The sequence below is a fragment of the Epargyreus clarus genome, unplaced genomic scaffold, assembly GCF_041222505.1.
Source record: "Epargyreus clarus isolate Ecla_fem2 unplaced genomic scaffold, WU_Ecla_fem_2.2 ptg000005l, whole genome shotgun sequence".
Taxonomy (NCBI): domain Eukaryota; kingdom Metazoa; phylum Arthropoda; class Insecta; order Lepidoptera; family Hesperiidae; genus Epargyreus; species Epargyreus clarus.
The window spans coordinates 8,823,060-8,850,461 of NW_027332213.1; the positions used below are offsets into that span (position 1 = coordinate 8,823,060).

Genomic DNA, 27,402 nt, shown 5'->3' on the forward strand with positions numbered 1-27,402 from the left:
AATCTCAGTATATTTTTATAATATTAGGCAAATGCAAAAATTTAAAAGGACAGTGTTGCATTGTAAAGTCATCAATGTTTGCAAGTATACCTTATTCTACAAAGTTTTCTATAGTTAACATACGGGCTTCATAAGAAGTAGGTAAGACATAAATACGTGTATATATAGTTACGCATACAAATTGTTGACCGTTGCAGAAACAAATAATCTTGAATGCTTTATTAAGTGTCATTATTCACGCACATTGTCTATATTTTACGGCCGAATTGCTAAAGGTTTATGGTTTGGCACTGTCTACAAACGGACAAAGCACATCGAAAGGTGTAAACCATACCCTTGTCGACACGTTGAAAGCGATTGCAATGAACAGATAGCGACACCGTGTTAGCATATAAAATACGAGAATGCTAAAGGGGTTTACAATATTTTTGAGCCGTTGTGATATGTGTTCGCGTGCCCATCTCGAGCCCAATACGAGCAGCCGTCATGCCATCCATCCGTACGTTTTAACGAGAGCGCGATCCCCCGCACCGATAGCGACAGTCTAATGAAAACCCCTCTGAATAATGCATTAATACCAGCGTTAAATCGTGAGCACCTACAATCGTCGTAACGACGAGAAAATACTAGATGCAAATTTAAGTCAACACCAACGCGGATAAGCTTCCGGAGGTAATTCTAGAAATGCAACCATACCCCAGCACGAGAACTAAATGGAGGTAATCGTCTGCCAATATCCATTGAAAATGTTGTTCACATTCCACGGCTCCGTGGAGATAACACGAAGTATTTTAGAATTACATCGCCTTCATACCTACTGGTATTTAATTTTTATAACAAGCAAAAAACGATATAATGTAATGCAATACCTGTAGTGAAAGAAAAACTTACAAATGGTAAGTACCATGAATGTTAGATGTTAATTACAGTTAAGCTTGTAATGAAGTAAACTGTTATAGTTTTTATGTCAGGGTGTATTACACTGAATCAGGTTTTATTGTTTGGTTTGTCTGATTGCAATATATACAGGAATGTTTTTATAGGAATGGCTCACGCAACTAACTACATTGGAGTATGCGAGTCCTACAGTAAGTAGTTGAGAAAAAACAAAATGTTTTAATTTAAAACTTGAACAGCGTTACAAGTCTTTATTAGTTACTGATTGTTCCGTATTCTCATCCTATGATTTTTTTGGGTTCGACTCAACACAATATTTAATAGCTATTTTGATTGCAAAAATCGATTAAATTCACTGGCCACTTATAAATTGATACATTTTGACGACATCTTATTAATTTGATATACTGATAGTGTATATGAAAACTTCTTCTGAATTTTATGCCTTCTTCAATATTAATTTTACGTTATAGTATAATTTATTTATTTATTTTATTTATTGAGAAGTATAATGCACATTAGTTCGTCACATATCTCCACTCTTTGTTTTATGGAGTTAATAAATTTGTGCATTGAAGTTCTTATATGGGACCCACATGGGACCCCATATAGTCATATTACCCGTAGAAATAGGCATATTAATGAAACACGTGTGTATCTCAGTGGGTGAGGAAAAGCTGGCGTGGGCGCGGTGGTGCCGCTGAGCTGACCATCCGACATGACGCGTCGTGCCTCGCCTCACGCCGCGACCCATGCTCACCTTCCCTATTGAAATGTCAGTGCTCGGACTGGTGACGAGACAATCGTAAAATACAATGTTAAGGTCACATCATGACTTCAATAAACAATTCTTAACATGGGAAACGTGATGTCGACGCCGTGGTCCCGAGCTGAGACCCCCTGAAAGTGTGCCAACCGTGTTCCCGAGTCAACGAAACGATGTGATTGTTGATTTTCCCTTGACTCCGGTTCAGATTTTTACATAAAGTTCATGGTTCTGTCATATTTGTGGACAGTAGAGCTAAATAGCGCTTAGAAAGTTTACGACAGCTAAGGTGTATCGTATTTCTATGTCAGATATCCGCCAATATTTTAAGCATCTTTATTAACACTAAAAGGCAAAGCTTAGTTTATAACACTGCTGCCTACACATTTTCCACATTTTAATATTTAGTAGCTAGGTAAATGCTATTGTTGTCTAAGTTTAAAGCCTCTATCGTTACTCGCAAGTATATTTTAATAACGTATCGAATAAATGTATCGTGTTTATGTTTTAGATGTTTTGCTTTTATCATTTGTCATCATATGAGTAAATTTATTATTTTGGGCTGTTCAGGACATTGTTGTTTCCTCATTCACTGACATATGAATCCCAGAATAATTTATCAATGCGATTTGTGTGTCAACAGGACACGGGGCGAGCTATCGAGCGCCAGCATAGCGGGGTTTTACTTTCTTATAGTGGCCTCAAGAAACTAGTTAAGAGAAAGTAGGATTGCTATCTTCCCAGTATTTATCGTTATATAATATTGAACAGAAACTTTATAATTTCGAGGAAGGAAGTGGAATTTCATTTAATAAACGGAATTTCCGGGGTGACAGAAACATGAAAATACGCTGCCATAAATTATAATCTGTTTCTAATATAAATAAGGCATCCCGAACGACTGAAACAAATTCGCACCTACAAATGTCCAATTAGGCGGACAGTATCGTGCGTATCCACCGGCCCACGTGTGTAGAAAATAGGCACTTACTCATAAATATTTATGGCAAGCACAAAGCCGTCTTTGTACACTTCCAACATTCACTCGGAATTATAATGGCTGTCACAGTAGGATCCCGAACAAGAGCCGAAACGGCTCGCATTATGGATGATAAAAGATTCTCGCGACGGTTTCACTTAGCAACAGACACAGCAAATATCAGAATAGAGATGACACAGAAAGGTGTGCGCCTGCTTGAATACCAATTGTGGTGTAAATGAGAAATAGCTCTGACGTTTACTTTCCTCAGTGGATTGTACGCCATTAAGTCAAGTATGCGAGCGAGTCGCCGCTTTAGTATTAGTCGGTCAATTTGTTTTTACCTAATGCGGTTTTGGTTACGAGAATGCGGTTCCTGCAGGAAATTGCGGCGTAGTGACGGTCAATGTCGTCGTGGACGGCTCAGGGCATTTCCCGTTGCGGTGGAAGATACGATGCGGTGCATGTCGTACGGTAGCGGTACAGTTAACCTGGATGGAGGCGGCTACCGCGTCCGTTGCTGTCGTTGTGATCTGTCAATTAAAGCCCCATAACCTTGTTCACATCGCCGGCCGCTCGCTACGCAGCCCTAACGATAACAATTACCCGGTGTATACTGTTGACAATGAATGAGCACTGACTAGCACTGACTATGTCCGCTGTCCGCTTTACGTCCGCCAGAAATGTTTCGAACGGTGTAGTTAGCTAACCGCAAAAGGGAAAAAAGATTAATTATTTTGAAAAAAAAGTCGACGCTCGTAGATGGCTCTATAGGTATTCCGATTAAATAACTATACCGATTGTACTTCCCGAGTTCTATATAGGGTACCAAAATGTACAAATAAGTATTAGAAAAATAACATTTAATATTACCCTTTCAAATAAATGTTCTATAATTCCGTAATACAATACAAACTAAAACTAAATAATTGAACACTTTCTTTCAACACTTTTGTAATATCGGGTAGTTACAAAACATTCGATATCGGAACGAAATGACTATTAAAGGCTCCCGTCAAAATCACGTTTCTATCGTTGTGAAATTTCCAAATAACAAGTCAGTCCAGTGGAACGATAATGACGATAAAAGGTGTATGGAATCACGTACATTTATTTAGTTCCAAAAGAGTGGAGAGCACCCGCAACGTAGCAGGTCAACGCCCTTATAACAAAATTTAGTTGAATTACAACATACCTTTTCCACAGGTTGTTGAATTTCGATCTATTATTTATTAATGGCGTGCGTTAATCAAGTTAAAAAGAGGAGGTTTATTAACTTCTATTTAATGACTGATGCTGACTGCAAACTATTCTGTCAACTCCAAATGATATAGGAACGTAATCTAATCATGCCAGTGAATGAAGCAGAGGAACAATGGTAACATACCTTATGTACCTGTTTTGTTTTTGATTGCATATAGCCGTATGGGATATTTATTCAAAAGTTTTATTTTGTAAAACATGTCACCTATTTTCCTTAATTTGTGTTAGTTGGAACGCTTCTTAGTACAAAGATTACCACGATATTGACAGATTGATATGGATTATTACAAGAAAGTGGTGGCAATGGCAGTTTAATGGCTTATATTGACAAACACGCCTAAATAATTTGTACGAGGGTTTTCTTATCCCTTCATGAACTCATGGCGACATGTCGTAGATATAAATTTATAACGACGGTTTATGTCCACTCCGCTTAGACTTAATTCTGATATTCAGCTTACATAGCATAGGTCTCGGCTTTCATAAAAGGACGTCCACGATAAAGACGTACATTAATCGAGCTAGCTCTAGCAATAAACGACCATAAAAGAATCACCGGACACACGAGATCACACTTGACCGGTTCAGTGCAAGTAATATTGAAATTGAAAAGATTGAGCACGAGATAAGAGAAACGTCTTTCGTTCAAGCCGGCGAATATTTTAGATCTTGTTAAGCGGAGGTGGTAAGTGGAACATGGTTTATTTCTCTATTGTTTCGAGTGTTTTGCATGAACATTTCCATAATACTCGAAATTGCATAGGCGTGATATGGTTTATTGTCGGGTTTTTAACAAGACGGCGCGACAGGTACAAGAAAAGATGTATGATAGAAAGACGACGATACGGTCGCGGCGCGTGGGAGAGTCAGCATTTCAAACTGGCGTTGATGGCAGCCTGATAGAATATATAAATAGCCTTTGCATGTGCTACTTTCATTACGAAGTTAAGTCCAGTTAACGAATATGCGAGAATTGTTCGATTCTTTTAAATCTTTTGCAGTACGATCACGAGTAATTGCATTAATTAGTCAAGCATCAGATAAGTTCGTTTACGAAAAAAATTGTAATTACTCACTTTTAGTTTAATTAGAGACTACGTGTTATTAAAAATATTGGTTAATGAGATTTTTTGTTTGTTGATAATCTTATTAAAATTTTAAATTAACCTAGTTGATAATGCTAAATTTAAAAGAATTAACGTGAAATCATTTAGCATCTTCTAAAAGTATTATCTAGATACAGATAAAGCACGAATTCACGAGTGAACACCTGTGTTCGAAGATCGGCTGCCGTTATCTAGTACGAATTTACGAGCCTTAGATTAAACTACTTTAAAACAGTGCTTACATCCGAAGGGCCGATGAGAGGCATCTTCGATAATGGCTTCTTTACGTAATGGCGATAAAAACACTTCCTCGTATTGCTCACGTGAGAATATTGTTCGCCGATGTCATGACATTGACAGATGGGGCGCGGGTGGCGTGACTGCGGAGTGCGGATAGCCGGGCGCGGGCGTCGACGTTTCGACCATCCGTCGAAGGCGATACCAACTTCATCATTGCTGCACCTTCAGTGCTCTGCAATTTACACGTCAACAACGAATAACTGTTGACGAAACGAAACCCTAAGTAAACTTTTGGACACAGTTTGTTGAAGCGAAACGGTGTACAGATTTTGAGGAGTCGTCTCAAATGAAATAAGATTTGCGGTTGCGGTTTATTACTGGATCACGAAGGCTTCATTTTATTTTAATTTAATATAGCGGTATATTATCATAAGCATTCGTTTCAAAGTAAATCTTAAATTTAGTCATCATCAATCAAATTGTGTCACTCACTGATACGACGCCATATATTTTAGTACCCAGAAAATTAATTTGCAATTTGTGAGCTACCCATAATATCTGCTATTTATGGCTATCATATAGATCCTAACGGACTCTTAAAGCTTTGACTATGGTTATAAATCTGTAAGACTTGGCCCATTTCGATGAATCACTTGCTCTGACACAAAAATATATTTTCAAAATTTATTGCGTTTAATTTTATAATGCTTTAATGATGTCGTAAACGATTGGATAGCTGTTTGCATCCTTATTATATATGCTTTATGGGGGATATAATATAGAGACATGACCCTTATAAGTGTCGTAAATTATATGCTTTCGAAAGGTTGTAAACATACATGGCAATTTGCCACACGTGATAGAATCTGTCTAGCCACATCGGAGCTAGTTTTCATAGGTATATAAATCAGTAAACTAGGCTTAAAACCTATTCATTATAAGTGCCACCAATAACATCTGTCCTGCTCGGCAGTAACGAGTAATGAACGTGTTGGAATTTTTCGTTGTATTAACGGCGGTTCTAATACCACTTTTATTTCTATAGGTATTATAAAAAACAGTATCGCACTGATATACGTTTTAATATATTCACGTTTTGATATACGAATGGCTATACTATTTACAACACATATTTGACGAATGTTGTAATATTTTAATCAAAGATAATTTATAACCGTCACGTGATAAAAGTCCATAGATTGCTACGAAAAGTGTATCGGAACAATGTACGTTATATTTTATAGACTACTATTTACTACTTATAGGTGTACTAACTCGTGCGAACTGCTCGGTATGATCGCGACAAAAACGTAAACTATGTCACTGAAGTCACGCACGCAACGTTAGCGCAAATCAAGGCAATCTGGTCCGTGCTTTTTGTCTAATGAAAAACTAACTCATTGTTATCAATATTATATACAAGCACTATTGATTGATAATTACTATCTCCGTTAATTGCAATAAATGACACGCTATACGAATCTTTTGTCCTAATATAACGATCGCTCGATCATTAAAAGCTCGCACCAACTTTTGACGTACACAAAAGCAATTATACTGAAAATTTTATATGTGTTACATTTTCCCTAGTGAAAAGAATCATTAAGCAATTTATATGAGTATTTTAAATTGACAATTACATTTTGAGCTCCATATAATCACAAAAGTTCACTACAGTATCAGTTACCGCAAAATGAGTTTGATTACATCAACTAAATATAAATTGCAAAAGTATCTTTTAACACGAATGTTTGTGAGATACATTTAATCTTTCAAGCAGCCTTTTCGATTACATTGTTACAAATGAGAAAAAGGATTAACCGTTACATACCTTTTACTATTTTGATGAGAACAATTCTCTAAAGTAGAACGTAGGATTGCTTTGAATGTATCTTCGATAATGTTATTAGGTACCGGAATTCGATTAGCGAATCAGATTGAGGAAATTGAGTTTGCAGGAGATGGGCGTATGAATTATTTAAGTGACGTGCTGTTAATAAAAAGACCACACGTTCGTGTGGGTTTTTTCGAAGTTTACTGTACTTTAATTTAACTGGAAGCAAAAACAAGGAGGAATATTTTAAATCTCTACAACTGCATTTACCAGTTGCAGGTGGTAACGTGGCCATAATCCATAAACTGATATGCGCCATGTACCATATTTAGAATTAATAGTACTTTAATAGGCATGGCTACCAGTCTTATATGTCACTGATGTCTGTTTAGAACTGAAGATGACTTGGAAAATAACTGTAAAATAGATAATGATAGAAATGTATGTATAGTTACAAAAAAATGTTGACTTTCTAAAAAATCTTAATTCAGATGTCGTCTAGAGAGCCGTTCAAAGAAGTGAACAGTTAAATGTAAATCAGACAATATTCATGGGGTCACTTCTTGCTCGGAATACTAAAACAAAATTAAGTGATTTAAATACACTTTGCGAATGTCACACGCGTGTTTTAATTTATGAGAGTAACTGTATCAAGCAATATGATCTGATTTTTTGAGACTTTCTCACATTTTGTTAATAAATATAACTATACTTGTAACAGTCAATGACTTTTTATTTATATTAACATTTATAAACAGCAAAAGTGGAAGCACTAAGCGATGCTAATTAATTTTCTTAGATATCTTTTTACGAAGACATGCAATCGTAAATATAATGCAAACACGTAGTAATCCATCCATATGCATGCGAATAAAGGTTTAAAAATTACAAATTACATGCACTAGATTCGTAATTGACATGTAAGAATGCGAATACGAGAAAGTAGTAACGCGTGTGCCGTTCCTGAATAAGGACCATGTTTGTGAGCATTCAAAGGCGCGGAGTTGCTCAGGGCGGGCTTGTGATTACGATCTATCTCCCTATAATCTAGCATGTCATAATTGAGACACAGTCATGTGTAAAGCGCATAATTAACAATGGTTCTTTTGCTTTGTTCACAGGACGGGCGGCGGCGGTTAGCGGGTAGCAGCTGTGGAATTCTCAGGTCAGTCACCCTGTGCACCTTACTCTCTCGCGATCGGAATTCGTGAATCTTCAGAAATAACACGTCATTATGTCTTATTAGCGTTGAGGAAGCACTTAAAGCAAATGTAGAGAAAATAATACGTTCGCGACTCATGAAGAATAGAATAGATCGGGGATCCATTACTGAATAAGTGAAATAAGTGTACCGGTGATATATCAATGGCGTGAATGCAATCCTAAAACGCCATTAGACGCAGTTATCTAATTTTTATTACGTTCGCCGCTGTGAAATAATAATAGACGTATGCGTTGTCGTAATTGAAAGTACTGTTAATAAAAAGAGCATTAACGTTGTGCAATTGTGTCAAATTATCTCGAAATGACTCATAGAATCATCAACCCAAAAATCAACGAAGTGCAAACATAGAAGATGGGTACAGTTAGATGTTTCGGTAATGCGTGTGTATAGCGACTCGCAAACATCGTAGGCGGCCAGTGGAGTGTTATTAGAGGCGCGTCTATTACAGAAATTGGTGCGAGTTTGTATGAAACGAGCCGAAAAGAGGAGATTAACCTAATAGATGTTCTGTGAGTTTAACCTCTTTGACTATATATGAGAAACATAAATAATAAGAACGTATTTCTAAGCAAATAATCGTAATGTACTAATGTTTATATAATATAATATTTATAAATAATTTACTAATTATATTACATAAAACTATTCCGATGAATACATAATGTAGGTTCATTAACTTGTATATATTATAACAATAATAATGTTTCGTGAAAGAGCATAAATACCTTTCAGTAACGGAGAAACATTCAAAAGCACTTGTTTAAAACAACACTTATTAAGTCATTTAAAAACGAATTACCTTTACAAGGAATTTATATTGGCGAGAATGCATTCTCGGAAACGACAGTTGATCGTGAAAATTCTCAACCCCCCAAGAACAGGAGGAAAATACTTCAAAAGAATAACAATTAAATACAACATTGTTACTTTTGAACTTAAACAACATTTCTGTATTTTACATACCTACAATATTAACCCAACATTGGATATTTTATGTTTTATAAACTCTAACTTTATAACCCGCATCAGACGGTTTACAACCAATGCGGCCTCACAGCTCTTGTGCATATAAACTCACGTATTTTCTCACGAGTAGGTACAGTTCAAAAGCTCGGATCTACATTTATTTCATTTCGCACGTCATTTATAACATCGTAAATGTATATCGGTGAAATTGTGAATTATAAATAAAGTGGTCCATAAATGTTTCTTGCAAATAAATAAAGTTTAAGATGCCAGCTTTCTTGGAACTGACAGGTGAGCGTCAAATTCCTCACAGCCCCAAGAACGCAACCCGAGCGCCAGAAAACTGATGTTTCTAAAAAAAGAAAATAAAATCCAGTTAGTCGGCTCCTCGATTTCCAAATTCAGTAACCGGTTTGTGTTTTAATCCTGTTACTTTTACCGTTTTCCAGCTGCATAAACATGTGACCCACATCGAGCCAATATATTTATTTATGCTCATAGACGTCCATTAATCACCTGACATGAACGTAAAATATATTTATCTAATGACGATATCGAATTATACAGATTTTTGGGTATTAAAAAAGTTGCACTACTCTAATAAACACAATAAATAAATAGTATTTAATATAACACGAATAATGAATATAGATTTAATTTTGATTTGATCGTAATCTTTCTGAAAGCGAAAACGATGTAATGACAATATTTCTTTACGACATTTGTGACAATGTTTGAAAATGTAGCAAAGGGCTCATATTTTACTGTGTGAACTCTATCCGGAATCAATATCACCTCTGTGGTATACACCATAGGCAAGATCGGGATTCTGGGCATAGTCTTGGTAGATTAATTACAACATAAACAAATACTACAAAGATCGATAAGAGCTTGGTGAACTGCACATCCCTTAAACTACTCGTATAATTATTTACCTATTGGCAAAATATCCATTTAGACATTTCATATGAAAACTTGCTTAGAAAGTTCCGTTGAACCTTGTGAATCGTTATTCACGGTGACAATGGCAAAGGCTAAAAATAAAATAATATATTCCATGTCTGCATAATTCCGCTGAGCCTTTTATCATCCAGTCTACCATGCATTTATGACTATAGCGATTAGCAGGGGAATGTTTAATAGTATGCGGCGTGATTGTCGTTATACTTAGATAAATCACGACTTGAGCATTCAATTGTATTTAATTGTGATTTATAATCATTTCCAGTAATAATTAACGATTAGTACTTGTTGGTTAGATAATGCTAGCAGCCGCCTGTCGTATTGTTGATTTATTGTTGAGTCACCTTCGTAGTGGAAAGTACGCGCTAAGTGGTTACTATCAGTGTAGCTTCGCCTTTGAAAATTTTATGAGGTTTGTATGGATTATAAGGACAGAAGGGTTGATTATTTAATACTAATGATATGGTACTTAAAATATTTTTCGGAAGTGTTTCGTAATGGATAATTACGTAAAATAATTTCATTTGCAAATATGTTTTCTATTGTCTTGTAGTAAGTATTAAGTAGGTTACTACCACTTGCATCATTTTAAATGATCTATGGATAACTAAGTATTAGAAGTTAGATCTCGCTCGTTTTGTTCGAAGCAAATAATCCTTTGAAACAGAATATCCTAGTAAATATTACACTGAGAATTGAGTCTTTTCATGTTAGGTAGACATTTAGCGTATTATTGATTCTATATATAAGGCTTTGGGCCAAGAAGTCCCGCGTGGGACGTAAGAGGCGACTCACTCGTACCGATTTGGGTAAGTTAACCGGAACTTGGTAAAATATGGTTGTTTAGATGTTGGAATTTGAAATAACTACCCACCAGTAGGCAGTAGGTACATTATTCAATGATATAAGCTTTTAATAAAAAAATGTTTAATTGATTTGTGATCACCTTTATATTTCTTCACAATAACAAAATTTAACCTCTGAAGTATCATTGAAAATTTGCAACATAAAACATTTTTTTATATATATTTGACGAGATTAACAGATTTAATATAAGTATTACTATCCAAAGACAGTGAAGTGAGCATTACACTCTCATAGAGCGCGGGCCCGAGACAGGCTAATGGAAGCTTTAAGCGCTCAAGTGAATATCTCTATTGCGCTGTATCCTGCAGTGTTGAGCAATCTCGGAAATTAATTGTGCCTACGAAAGGTTAAGGTATAAGCCACTAAATGATATTGCATTTAAATATAATGGAGCTATTCAAAATACATTTTGCTCTTGTTATGTTTTGTAATAACCTTGTTGGTATATTTTGTTTTGTACGGGTCCTTGAACTCAGTAATTTGGATTTTTGTTACGTGGGAGGGAGATAATTTTGGCATTCACCGTCATACAGGCGCCACTTTAAGACATTATATGTAAATGCGGCATTTTTATTGATTTTTACTCGATATGAATGCCTCGATAAAATGCCTGATTGACATTGTTAATATACATCAAAATATAAACGCGTGCTTTGCGCACTATCTTAAGAGACATTCATTATTTACACTCAAGCTCATTATGTATTGAAAGATACATTTCCGGATAGTAATAATGAAATGAGAGACAAATAGTTGTACATTCAATCACCGGCACAGATTATTGTTTCCAGATTGTATTTCAATGATCCGCTATGATTCAAATCTAAATAGATTTTATGTTAATTCACCGAGCGCCAAGAATAAAGACTAGTTCAAAGCAGGCATACAAGTAGTAATACAGGAAATGTCCGAGCAATATCCACCCCGAGGCGCGAGCCATGCATCGGGAAGCAATTGTTGTATGAGCTATAGAACAAGCAAAAGGCGGTCGCCATCTTCGCCAGGGGCTTTTAATTGACAATGGATTGCAGTCGGCAGAGATTCACCGGCCGATAACAATTTACCTTTAACCTCACGTTATATATAGCATGTTATGCCAATCCCGTTCCGGCGATTATGGCCTTACCTAATTTGTCAAAATAGCTCATCTAATACATCGTCTGCCATATCTGAACATCTGCCTGTTATTACTGAATCGAATGACCTAAACCGAGATTTACAGTTTGTGGGATGCAACGATAAATTAATGTGCGGTCATTATTACCGTCTACTCGTAATTCCGCAACTAATCAGCGTAGTGGGAACTTGACAGTAGAAACATAGCTTTAAATAATTGTTTCGCTGATTGCCCATATGTTAGGGAAATGCAACGTCAAGAGAAATGTTAAAGTGACATGAGTGCGAGTGCAATTAGGTGGAAGGTACATTTGTAGCGCGGACGGCGCGTTGCTGAAGAACGGGTTTAATCAATCAACACTAAGTAGGTTCCGCCTAAATCTATATGTAATTGAAATTTATTTGTTTATTTGTTTACTCAAAACTTACAACTAACATTACAGGCCAACCTAATGCGTTAGTGTAGTGAAAAAAAATATTGATAATTATATTAAATATTCATTGTTAATAAATACAAATTACATCCAAAATTCAAATTAGTCAAAAATTCCTTAAACATCAAATATATTAAATTAAACAATAGTGCAAGAATAATAATAATGTAAAAGTCCAATAAAATGTGAAAATAGAAATGCGTGTGTTTAATATACCCTTAAATTATTAAACAAATTTAAGTATCATAATTGTCCGAAAAGCTACCATAGCTTTACTTGAATCATCAAATTCAGATCATAACGTTTATTATTTTTATTTACATCAAAAAACAAACAACAATAAAATAGCAAATGTTACTTTAAAGACAGAGCAATTCAATCGTGTCTCAATTATAAAAGGGTTATTACAGACCACACGGTTGTGAATATGACGAGAGCGTAAATTGCTAGTGAAGGCATGAAAAAAAGACGTTGAAATGCAGGGATTTTTATCATTTTTGTCGTAAAGAAACGAGTCGTTGTGCATTTGCGGTCAAACTAGACATTAGAAATGCACACAACGTTTAAAAATTATTCTAGTTTATAATAGTTTGTTTTATGGTCGCTGTACAAACGCCGGCAAAGGAGTCGTCGGGCTTCATGATGTGTATGTAACACAGTTTGAATATGAATACAGCGCATTGTCGGTATCTGTGTGGACATAATTGGATATTCGCGGTAAGCTCTTGATCCGAAAGAAAGATATGTTTCGTGGGTACAGCAGTACAGCTACAGAGGCGGCGTTGTCAAGTGTCCATCCAATGTTATCGTGGCGCGACATCTTTATACCAGAGTCGGTTTTTCTACGCGTGCGCGGTGCGGTGGGCGGTAATGGCGTCCGTCCCAACGGGATTCACGCGCCGACATCGTTTCGCGTCTCATCGCGCGGCCGCAATACATCGCTCCACTTAAATTACGTGCGAGCTTGTTCCGGTAAACTATCGCGATGGTACAAAAACTTGGCTGCTCTCACCCTACACCCGGTCTCGTGAGAGCTTTTCAAATTGTCTAAATATGTAAACGATTGCATTCGAAACGAGTACACACGATAACGAACACGTTTCGTGCCAAAATTAATGAAACTATCGTCTTAAGTAGAACCGATGAGGTAGACAATTAATTATAGTGTAATAGATTAGATTCGAAAAATCAGTTACCTATTTTGATCGCATGATAACACTACATTATGATGAATAGCGCGACGACCAGATCTAATAACGTTTGTAAACGATCAATCGTCGCTAACGGTAAGCGTACAATGTTGCGACATTAATAAATTGATAGGTAAAACTTGCAATTATATTATTTGGAAAGATATTAAATGCAGTTTGTTGAAATATTTGATCACACGATATAGTTAAAACAGATTCCCAAAGTGTGAAGATCGTTTTACGAGATAACATAAACAATGCCAGTACCTACTCACCCAGATAATCTCACGTAGAACGGAACACTTCCGCCGTTTAGATCGTGAACCACTAAATGTGGTACGAAAAGAAAACTAAAAGCACATTATCACACAATGACACCGTTATTCTCTCAACTAATCAGTCGAATTATGTTTGCATGGTTAATTTTTATTTAAATCTGTAGGGAACTAGTTTACAAGTAACACGCATTGCATATTAATAGCGACACCTATTTAGATAAATTGTGAAAGTGTATTCTAATTTGAAATAATTACCAAAAATATATTTATTGCACATTATTGAGGCGAGTGTTAAAACGGATCAGTGTCAGATAAATCGGAAATGTTGTGCATTAATAAAAGCTAAGCAATGCTTTAACAGTTAAATACCAAGATCGACCTACTTAACGCGTAAATCTTAACACCATTCAAATTGACAGTGTTCTCATTCCGATGTTTATTTTTTAAAGCTGGACTAGGAGATCTGTTAGCGATAAAAACATCGCGCGTGGTATGCGGCTGTAATAAATTTAGTCGGTAAATGCATCTGGGTCGCCGGAGCGCTGTCACCTCGCTTGAAAGTGATCGCTCAATATATCAAAAGTCAAAAATTGAATGCGAGCACCAACCTGTTGCGTGCCGGAAGACACGCCTTACCGTTATATCATTAGTGTTTTTGCATCAATGGGATAGGAGTGTGTCGCCGCTTCTGGGCACCGCGAAGCCAATCAATTACATATTAGCTTAATGTGATGAAGATGGCCTGCAGGTTCGCGTCAAGCATTTGCATCGTGTGTGAAAAATGGCAGACCGTTGACGTCGCCAGCCTAACGGAGTACCAGCTCAGACAATCAACTTACGATTCTTGTTTATAGTTACAAACATTATACGAATTACGAGTCACAATCGCAACTTTACACGTCGTTGCGATGTCACCTATTTAAAGGAACTATTTAATTTACATATTATTATAGTTTAATTATGGACTTGTTAGCAAATTTAAACGGGAAAGTCAACGGAAGTACAACCGTAATTGTTAAACTTTCTCAGACTTTTACAACTGTTCAACGTTTACAGTCTAATAGTGGGGGAAAATCTATTTTAAAATGTAAATGCATACATTTTTCACACAAGTCCTAATTGGCGGCGCTTATAACAGTAGGTGCGGGTATGAAAAGCTCAAATCGGCAGGAACAATACCCGCGTGAGCGGTAGGCGGAGGCGGGTTCGTGCGCGCCGCTGGCCAGCCCGCCCGCCCATTCCGAATCGCCTTTCAAATAAATATATATTTAGACTATTTATGTTGTTACTACTATTGTTTATGACTAACGCCAGCGATATACTAGTCTTCGTTATCGGCATGAACAGAATATCTGCTTTGTATGAATTTAATTGTGTCTGAACCTAGGTCTACTTAGGTATTTCTGTACGTATAAACACAAAATTTCTTGTTTGAAGATCGTGTATAGAAGAAAGGTATTTCATTTAGAAAAGAACATAAATAATAAGAAGTGTCCAAGGTGTTTTAAAGATATAAGGTATTTTCTATAACATTATGAGTGTAATCTCTCGCTTTACTCTTACGTTTTATATTATACGAGTAGAAATTACACCAATAACGGCTATCTCAAAATAACAAATATACAAAATTATGTGCCTTTCAGCTTCATAAACATGTTAAGCAAAATTTTAGCCCATAACATCGAACTCTTTATTATAATTGTATTTGCTACAAGCGCTGCACTTACATTTGGAAATAATTAATCAGATTAAACTCTACTTATAGTCACAGAGTCAAATCTACGTTTAACTTAGATATGCTATTCACTGTAGTTATATAAATTATGTATAAAAGTAAGATCAATAAAGTTACAGGTAATTTATATTCGTTAAGTTTACTGAAGAACTGCTTAAAATCCATCGTTTTAGACAAGTTTACATTTATGTTATCTATAGTTCCTATTTCATGTTACCAGTGCCAATTAGGATGGGCATATGCCCATAGACATAATCGTATATTACATGCATACATGTCTCGATGCTTCAGTAGTTCTGTTATAAGACGCAAACAAACGGCACGTGTGTGCTTTAATAATAAATTCTAGCAATTAAGGTTTGAATGCATACTTAATCGCTTCCTAATTCTCATTGCAACCAACTTAACGGTTATCATCTGGCAGACGATAAAATTAATTCTGGCGGCGAAATATTTACGATTGATAAATGCACGCTTCGAAGATCAGAGAATGTTGTGTAATGATCACCGAAGATTGTAATCTATTAATAGCCGTTGCCGGTGTTGTAATAGCAGTTGTTTATATGTCCATTACTGTGAAAGTACTTACAGTTTAATGCTCAAATAAAATGAGTTTCATATGTGTAATAAGGTGTTAGAACAAGTTGTGCAGTAAAAGTGGCTTGATGGTCATGGTAATAATTATGAAAATAACAGAGTTAAAAGCACATAAACTGTCGTATGATGACATCCTAAAAGTGAATATAACATGGGAAGCTCATCTACCCAGTCAACATAACTACATCATAAATATATTCAATTTTATTACGTGACAACAGATTATGATGTGCATTCAGGTAATTTTAATTATAAAATTTAATTTATAGACCTGTCTACTATGAGTCAGAGGAGCTGTACTGATTAGTGATACAACGCCATAGCACGTACCATTCAAACAAGAACGCGTCGAGTATGACAATTCCTTACATGGCGCGTTAGACGTCGTGAGCATCTAATGTAGTTAATTCGTTTCCTATGGACACCAGTAAGCCGCAATGCAATTTGCAGCTGGTACAGCCACGGATGCGGAAGATTGAAACGAACCTGTAAATCGTATCTATCACGTACGAGCGGCTATCATTACGGTGGCCGGTGGATTCCTTGCGGTCAACAGTTGTACCTATATGCGAGATGAGAAGATGACATCGCGAACGCCATTTCCACTTAAATTCATTTCCACATCGATATGTCATTCCGTCTAATGTGTTCTGTAAATGTTAATAGATGTAAAGTAATTGCTTCGCCGGCACTCGGTTACTCGCGTCGAGTTCGTACGTTATTATCACAGTTCATAACTCAAGACTGCGCCCGTTTCATTTATCCATATTTCATCCGGTATCGAAGGATGTATCACCAGCCTGACTAGACAAGATCCTATTTACGAGCGTGGGCTTCGACGAGCTGCCTTACGCAGATAAAGCAGATTCGATCGGTTTGTTTGCAAGTCCGAATCGTAAGCCGGTACGGTCTCCTGCCAGCCGACGACAGTGGACGGTGGGTACTGTTACACGCCGCGTCTGGCTTCGAGGAAAATCAAGCGTGCTTTATGGCATCCCTTGAATAGCCCTTTGTCTACTGCTCTTGTAACTAAAACACTGTAAATCGAAGACGGAGACCACCTGCAGTTCGATGAACACAATGTAATATTATCAAAGTGAATTTATATTTTATGCACCACAAACCAGATTTATTTATAGACTATGTTTCGTTTTTACAACGAGGGATCTTTTTTTTAATTGCTTGAATGATTTAATAGAAAATTTATTCATTTTATTTTGTATTTATACAGGTATGGATTTTTGAATACTCCATTTATGTAGCTTTGTCTGTAATATGTATAGTTCATATGTACAGTAATTCCCGCCTAAAATATAAGGATTTAGAATCTTTAATAAATTCGATAAATTACTTGAAATATACAGCTACGAAAATAGCTATAAATAACAGTTAACATCCAATTAGATTAAGCTCGAGTGCACCATAAATAGCTTATTTTACAGCTTAAATTTACACCTCAACAATATATTTAATACCGAGTAGCGGGCCAGCAATAATTGCTTTACTTACAATGATTCCGCAAAATTTGCGTAGCACTTCAGAGTGAAGCGGAACATTAACCGTGTTTCCTAAGACGTTCGAAAAATCGCATCTCCGCTTGGAACAATTGGGGACGCGTGTCTTTGGTAAAAAGAGGAGTTTGGTGACGAATTCTGATTTGCTGCGTGTTGGGCGGCGCGGGGAGGGCGGGGAGGGCGGCGCGGCGTGCAGCGTGCTCGTGCGCAACACCGCGCGCCGCCTACCGTTACACTGCACCACTTCGCTGGACAGTTACATGCAGCAGCCGTCGTACTTTTATATTTTTATGCCACAAAAGTAGCAAATAAGCATATTGTCAGATCTTAAGAAGGCACCAGTTGCCCACCTAAAATAAAATTCAAACCTATTCCAAAACGCATGCATTTGTTATCATACGAGTATAATATCCGATCTACGTGCGCGATCTACGACTTTAGTAATGATGTCACTGGGAACTGAATTAGTAACTTTCACATCTGTATGTCCTTGCCATAAATGTATGATAATTTTGGATGGCAAAAGTAGCTCTTACTGACAAACTAAAACTATAATAAATGCAATATTCTACAGGACATCTGATGAATAATATCTACACTTTCTTTTTCAGGAAATATAGTATCGTACTTGACGTGATAATAACTGCTTTATTGATTGAAAATACAAAGTGTATCGCTAGAAGCATTGAAATATTGCAACCAATGTTAACAAGGTCGGCCTGCATGTCGTTAAGTAATCGTTAGCGAGGTCCCCTATGCGGTTTAGTAATACAGGTGTTCTCGTTGTAGTCAGAATCACATCCGTCATTTTGTGACGAAACGATGATTGACGAGGAAGTAAACGGAGAATATTGCCTTTGTTCAGAATAGGGACTAAAGTTTGCAAAGTACAGCATTGATAACTATCGGTTGAAGCTTCTGTGCGAATGATCGCTTACAATGATACCAATGCCAAATGTCTCAAACTGCAAATTTATTTTGGACCAGCGCCATAAGACGAATGTTATCCATATTGAATTTGTAGTTAACGACTATATAATATTTACTCAAAACAGATGAGTAATTGTAATAAACATGATTTAATTTAGTATTTAACAAAGTATTTACTAACTAAGCGGACATAACTAAGCGGCTACGTATATTATGAGAGTGTAAACCCATAAAGCAATCCATATCACGTAATTTTATTCAACATTAATGCGCGTGTGTTCCTACTGTATAATATTCATTGAATTCATGACAGTGTAGAAAAATCGGACGCAAGATCACTACCATACAAGTGTTTGCGGCGGCTTTGCCGTCACCCGGGGCTGCGGTCGTGACCGGCGCGCGTGCTTCGGTGTTGTCATGCGCCACTTGTGATTATTATATCTAGCGCCTACCGATCGTCACGGTGCTTACACTGTTCCCCGTGATATACTGATACACTATAACTCTATTCAAGATCTTTGGCCTGACACACAATAATAAGTTTAGTGGAAAGATCGTGAATCCACAACGGTAAAATTAAATCACCCAAAACACGTATGTATAAATTAATGTTCAATATCTACGAAATTTATTTCTTTCTTACCAGGAACTCGAAGACGAGGTCGCTTTCTATAAGTACAAAGAGAAATGGGCACAGGAGCCGTTTATCAAAATTGTTTATACGGTTGAAATGCCAAAGTTCGCAACGTAGTCATGAACTTTAGTTGGAATTCTGATTCTTTGGATATCATGTAGCACGACTGGTAGTGACAAACATGAATTACTGTTAATCCAACAATAGGCTTCGTGACAACTGTCACGTGCCTCAATGCGAATAATTTACTATTGGACAGCGATTATAGCTTCTATTGTCACTATTATTTTGCTATCACGATCGCTCCTAAATTTTAATAATATTTACTGGATCTTAGAATTTATTTTGTACTTGGAAGCAAGATTCGTTGAACTTTTACCATGATAGAGTATCAAAGTCATATACCTGATTGATTTGATGCGTCGTTAAGTAAATCGATACAGGGGCATGCATCATGAAAACAGTGAGCATAGGCACAGGGAAATGGAGTGTGCGGCCGCCACGACCTCTGCGAACGCAATAATTGAGCATAGAAATCAAATTACAGATGATTGATGATTCCGTTATAGCACGGCCGAAGCCGCAAAGACGCCCGCCAACCGAGCGGACCGTGTCATTTGCGTAATAAGAATTCGACAATGTATCTTGAAAAAATCTGGAAACCTATCCGTGTCTCTGGCTTTTCCCTCGCCTTTGAATGCATGAATATATTTACCCGCGATGATAAATCTCAGCAAAAAGCTTACTTTAAGCATGGGAGAGCGTTTAAGTCGAAGACAAATCACTGCATGCTCGTCTAGACCACATTTCTCAATGGGGTCACCAAGGCACGTATATTTCATTGCTTTACGCGAACGTCTATGTATGTTTGTGTTGCTTTCGAGAAACGCGACAAAACATAGACTATAATTATATGAATGCCTGATGTAAATTATATGGAAAGACATGTTTCCCCTCATTTAGATAGAGAGAACATTACAATAATAAGTGTACCTTCCTACACAACTGCAATGTTATGGATACGGTATAGTACTGCAAAGTATTCTAAGTATGCATTTCACTGTCGTTTAAAATATGGCACACAGCTGTGCCCATACTATGAACTAGTAGGCTGGTCATATAAGTTAGCCGCAATTGACATGCCAAGGGCGCCCTTCCGCTCCGCAATTTAATTAAAATGACACTCAGCTAGTATGCGACATGCGGTTTAAGCACGCAACGTTCATGTCACGCTACATCTCAAGTTACTAGAATTTGCAACTAGACATAATTAAAATTTATATGTTTACGAAAATTCCACGCCAAGTCTAGTTGATAAGTGACTGGGACTGATTCATGGAACTTACCTCATTAAAGGTATTACCATTCGTTATGGATGCCAGCTGAGTTGCATATGGTGACCACCCTAGTCCTTAAGAGTGGCAACATATCTGTGATTGGCTTTATGCAGAACTCCTGTTCTACATGAAACTACTTACAGATATAATATGGGCGGCAATGACCATTTACTTTCAGTTAGAGTGCATGCTCGTTTGCTATTTTAATCTTATAAAAAACTAGCTGATTAGGCAAACGTTGTGTTGCCATATAAATAAAAAAATGTTTCGGTTGAACAACCCTTATCACTTAGGGGTATGAAAAATAGATAGTAGCCGATTCTCAGACCTACTGAATATGCATATAAAATTGGGTGAAAATCGCTAAATCCGTTTCGGAGGTGTACGGTAACTAACATTGTGACACGAGAATTTTTATATATAAGAAGATATAGATACAAAACGGAACCATGAGCGAGATTTATTTAATAAAGCAAATAGTGATAAAGCAATAGAAATAAAGTAAAAAGAAATAATATTTTTATTAAGTGTGGGAAAGTAATACGTACACTTTCAAGTTATCTACAAGACGAATCGATTTCTGGCTCAATCGGTGCCAGTGATTAACATTTATTTTCGGAAAGTAAAAAAAGAAACAACCACATGCAAACGATTATTACTTAAAGTTTTTAGGTTGAGTAATCAATTAAATTTTTATCGAAGACGGCGAAAGTAACATATATGTTATTTTTGCGTTTCAAGAAAGTGCATATAGTTAACTATTAATATTTGTAAAGTGATGAAAATGTACAAAGAACAAGTGCATATCTCAGTAAATTGTTCTCTTTTTATTAAAATATCTATTTTAATACATAGTTAGCAAACACTTTTATTCGCTCTATGAGCGTACCCTACTACCATCACAATACCATAAGTCAAAGCAATCGTATTTTTACAAGCAATTCTGCTATTGTTCTTTCAGTATTCCGTCTTATTAAATGATTTCATTGTATAGAAATAAATGCATCAACTTCAGTGCGATCTCCGCCTTCGCCTGCGGCACGTAGCTGTCTCTTCTATAATTCTTTATTTTTTCTGAAGCGAATAGAAATTCTCCTATTATTGTCTACGTTTTATTGTTTAATCTTACGGTCATTTCAAGTATTTTATTGCAAATAAATCAAAATATGTGAGGTCTCTCTACAATGTTAGAGAAAAGTACGATGAAATAAGTTGTAACTCGTGCTTACAATGTTAATAATAATAAGGTATGGAATTCCATGTTAGTAAGACGCAAGTTGCAATTTCTTTGTGAGGAAACGCATTGAACCGGTCGCGCTAAGCCACCGAACAGGTGTCAATGGGACTGCGACCCTACATGGATGAGACAGGACGCAAACCAGTATTAGGTGAAATTTACGGGCTTGCTTACGCCTACAGCGTCGATAAAGTATCATTTAATGGCGAATATCAATGATGTCATACAAATGAATAGAAGCATAGTACAGACGATAAATGAAATCCCAAGTGCTCACGGAAACGTCTCTATTGACCAAAGCCTTAAAGCGAGAAATAATTTATTGACATTGATATTATGTACAGTTTTGCCTTCGTCAGAGATTTTTATTTCATTTTTGTGCTATATGAGGTTACAAATTTATAATAGTTTGTAAAAAATGATACCGGCGTTTAGAACAGTAATATAAGAGGTGATGAGACACAACAAAAACATATAGAAGTATGAGTAAAAATAAATATGTATTCAGTTCAAAGCTATAAAAAATCCTATTAAACAAATCGGAGCAATCGAAGGAATAAAATTTGTATAAGGAGTATATAAACCGTTACAACCATAGACATGCTAAGGCGAATATTAAATAAATAAATGTTGCAAATTGTAGGAAATTGCGGCTTTATTTGGCGAACGAGTATAATCCTAACGGCATATGGCATACTAACACAATTCTCTTATCGAAGAGTACACTTACGATTGTAATTTTATACGATACGAATACGATTTGCATGTAAAAATATTATAGTAAACGGAGGTAGCATCATTGGGTTATGGTAATAAATGACGATTAGATTTTAATGGACCAAGAAAGCAATCAAAGGAAAGGAAAATACATGTAATTGTGCAGTACCACAAAGGGTGTAGTGGACAGAAATAGAAACAAATTGCGATGTCGTAGCCGATAATACACCGGCGACCGCAACCATCTTTATCTCCAGCCACTTCTGCAGCCATTCTTATGAACTCTTTGTTTTTTATATCTATACAAATAAATAAAATTTAAATACTTCTTGTTGTTGACGAAACGGTTGGAGTTCTGTTGGACTAATGGTTAATTTATGAAGATGGTACGCATAACATTTTTTAAAACAGCAGAAAGCTGTTGAAAATCCGTGCACCTATATATTTTTTTGCTATTGTTTTATTAACTAGCCGAAAGTAAAGTTTCTGTTTCTATCGTTAACGATACGTCAATGTCATAATAAACCTGTCTCGTCACTTGCCGTTCGGCATCTGTTATTATTTAACACAGTTTCAATGGTGATTCTGTGCTTAATCTTTGTTTGCTTCACATTCCACCGAGCGATAGTGTAGGTGTTGATATCATTACAAAGAAAGCGAAGAAACTAGCGGATATGGTGACTGCACCGAAAACCTAGTTCCGATAATACCTCCGAGGGCAAGCTGCCGTGAACAATACTACGGAATTATAGGATTTATCTGCTAGACCCTCATTGAGTTAGCATGATTAATCGCGGAGAAAACTATCCGGACTTACGCGTTAGTAATTTGAGATCTCACGTTTTACACTGTACCGATCATTAGTAGAGTCATTCCAACCACGATTTTTCACACAAAAATCAGTTAGAACAGAGGTAAGATGTCTTCAAATTACACGTATTGTAGTTCTTATCTGCGAGTGCATTACGGCCATTACGTACTATAGGTCAAATTGCAGGTTCGTGCTTTTGTTTAAAGTCGATGTGGCATGCTTTTACCGACATATAGTTAAATCTGTCTTCATTATTTGTCTTAATTCTATAGTGCAGTTTTCTTGTTGTATTTTGATTTCAAAGATGTTTCCCATGTCACCATTAACGATTCACATTAGGTACAGGTTTACAGAGTGTTACATATTTCTATAATACGATTCCGCATAAATAGCCCAATTTGTAGACCTCAAGTGTAGACGGAAAAAATACAGTGTCTATTGGCAACTTCCTTTCATTTAAATAGCATTTCTATTGTATTCCAACCGCAGCTTAAAACAAATGTAAGAAGTAATGTAGCTCTGCAATTTCCACCTGTCCACCGGAATGTGGTGCCCACAGCTATATCATGGAAAGTGGTTTAATTTTTCAAATGGTTCTATACAGTGGATCTTGGTTCTTTGCCTGCAGGGATAGAAAGAGAGAGCAGCGCAACTAGTCTACCTGTTTTTATGGGACTAGAATATTTGTTTCAGATGTTTATTGCATACACAACGCGCATTTTGTTCATTTCAAGTGATTACTTTCTTGCTTAAGTAAAATAATTTCCGAAAATTAGATCAGTTTTCTTTAAGTAATGCAACAAGTTACTTATGACAAAAAAAACGAGCATACAAACCACGTAGAAACAATATTAAAACATTACTATACCTACATACTATAAATGCGATGATATTAATAGGTTGATAACGATGCGAGATTCGACTTACATTGTAGAGCTGTTTTCATTACCATCGGCTTAATTGAACATCGTAATAGCGATTCATAAAACAACATCTACAAAACTAGTAAGTTCAAGAACACGCTTCTATGGAGATAGTAAGGCAAGCAATACAAGCGATCGAAACGGGAGAAATCGTTTCAATGAATCTCTCATTAATGTAAATCGCCCAGCGCCAGACAGACTGAGCTCGTGATCAACCTACTGACCTCACGTGGGACATCTTGAAAACGGCATTGGTATTTAACCAATATGGTAGTATTCGCACATTCATACTCAGTTTAGAATGTGAAATCTACTTAACCCTAAAACCAAAGTGAACGTGACAATGGACTTATTAAAAGATCTGGGTCGATTCCAGATAAGCTTATATTTTAGTATCAAATGCGTTTTGTAACATTAAATGTTCATGACTTTTTATGTCTTTACGTGTCCGTACGTATGAATCTACCATTAACTATAAAGTTTATTTATTTTATAACTACAATACATCTGCATTCGAGATCGTAATAAGATCTTTATTTTATATAGGTACGTAAATTGCTCGGTTTATTGGTAATCGAATGGTATACTAGTAGAAAATAAGGGCATCCTGTAGTTTGTAGATACTCGTAGATATAGCTTCTTTGGAAAGTAAGACGAATGTTATTACGCCACGAATTTGTTTCCGAGATATTGTTTGGTTTAAGGCGTCATTGTTGTTCAAATATAGGCATTGAGGGACACTGACGATTGACCGTCGACAGCCGCCTTGTAAGGGCGGAGCGCCACTATCCCGTCACGTCGGCACATAAGGAAGCTGCCGCGCCCCATTAGAGGCAGAACAACAAATTACAATTTCATTCAATGTAAATACAAAGAGCATACACGTAACTCGCTGTCGATGCTAATGTTCGGACTTAGACACGCCTAATACTTTACTAAACGGATTAAGCCGTTCAGCCTCCCCGTTGTGCTCTGATGGAATAGCGTTAGATCGCGGCAACCTTCCAGTTATAAATATCTTTAGCAGTTTATTAAATTATTACGCTTTAATGAATGTACTTGCGCTTATTAGCGGCAGACGCCGGTCATGATGTAATGCTTTAACACGGAATGTGGAAATGATTATAAAGATAAACATTTTCAAGTGCCAATAGAAGTACATTAAAGAGTTTGTGATTTCTTTAACAAACTATTATCATAAAATATAATAAAACGCAAAAATAGAACATAATATTTACATCATATACATAATGTATGTTGTATTGCATTATATGATAATATACAAAATGCATTCGCATGCTATTAAAAATGGAGAGCGACTATCCGATTACAGTGCTTTGTACTACAGCATCCCGATGCGGTGGTTCCGAGTAAATATCGATTTATGATAGTAGCGATTTACAATAAGGCGTATCAGGATCTACACGTACAAGAAATCAAAGACGATATCCATAGTGTGCCAACGAGTACTGGTATGGTGAAACGTAAATAGCAGGTTGGAGGCATCCGGCTCATTGAAAGCGCTGACCCCATCTGATCGGTGCTCGGGGCGAGTTGAACGTGCCAGCACATTCGCACTACCACTGATATCCATGAAAACACAATAGCAGTAAAAAACCTTATATGGCCTTTTTCACGGGTATTAGATAACTTAGAATGGTGCGTTAAATCACATCAATCCTTTGAAATACAAATAAATACCCTCGTATTCCATTCGCAAACATCATGGACATTCCGCACAGGTCAAAACGAACTGTTTTAGGAATGTTAGCGAGATTATCAGTACGAAATCTTCATTCTATCGCATCCGCTCCTTATTGTGAATGTATTGTTGCAAATATCACGGTACAGGTGGCGTCCCACTTAGCGATGAAACGTTTCTGGTACACGACCTTTCTATACCGACCATTATGTTATTGTGAACCGAGCCTCTCGGTGACAAATTGTTCGATGCGATAAGCATGTCGTATAGTAAAATGGACTACAATACATATTATATTGTAAATAACTTATTCGACGCGCGAGTATGGGCGAAAATGTATGTTATTAATCTGTGACCAATTTTGCGGTTCCATTACGTGTAGGTCAGATATGGCCCGAAGCGGTCTGAAGCATTGATAAGTACTTGTGGCTAAGCTGCAATGGTTTAACACGTGTTATTTCATACCATTGGCGGCGACGGCTAATTCTATTTACTTTAATGTTCATTTTCCAACTCAATTTGTAGTGTTTCATGAGTCGTCTGTTTAACAAGTTCATTATAGAAGTTTCTTAGATTAAATTATGGCTGGTTATCGTGTTATGTTTAAAAGAAAGTATAGATATATCATACTCATAGCTCTGCAACAGAGTTCTCTATGTGGTAGTTGTCATGCAATTACCTATAAATAAAATGTAGGTTCAAAAATAGTGAGCTATTGAGTGTATCTAATTTAACCACGTTCCAATTTAGTAATCGAACCTGGAACACTCTGATTGCCAGAACGGTATGCGAGTCTTTACAGACCAAAACAACCAAAATAACAAAGTCAGAGCTTTTTCATCATAAAGTTTTATTTTGACTTTTAGACATACCTAAAAACATAATTACATTTGCAATTAAAATCAATCAACGAAATTGTCGCAAGAAACGTCTCAAAAAAGAAATTAAAAAGCGAGCGAAAATTACGTTTAAGAAGTAATTGCAAAAAAGTGGTTTTCAATTTAATTTTTTGGAGCTTCGCGAGGCGGACATCTTATTGGAGGTGGACAAAGCGGCGCGCGAAAATCAATTTGAGTGTCGTTAATCGAAAAAAGTAACTTTTGTGGCACAAGACGTTTATAGATGGATAATTTAATTTCAC

The 27,402-nt window shown here is 36.5% G+C and overlaps 2 protein-coding genes across 3 annotated transcripts in view; one reads left to right on the forward strand and one right to left on the reverse strand.

The window, feature by feature from the left end:
- Atg16 (Autophagy-related 16) overlaps window positions 1–27,402 on the reverse strand; it is a 191,302-nt gene that overhangs the window by 123,864 nt on the left and 40,036 nt on the right. The window lies entirely within an intron of this gene.
- Window positions 1–27,402, forward strand: part of neo (ZP and PAN domain-containing protein neyo) — a 57,374-nt gene that overhangs the window by 17,775 nt on the left and 12,197 nt on the right. Inside the window, exon 2 of the mRNA XM_073073089.1 lies at window positions 8,207–8,250. The gene's annotated coding sequence lies outside the window, so the exon portion shown is untranslated. The remainder of the gene's footprint in view (window positions 1–8,206; window positions 8,251–27,402) is intronic.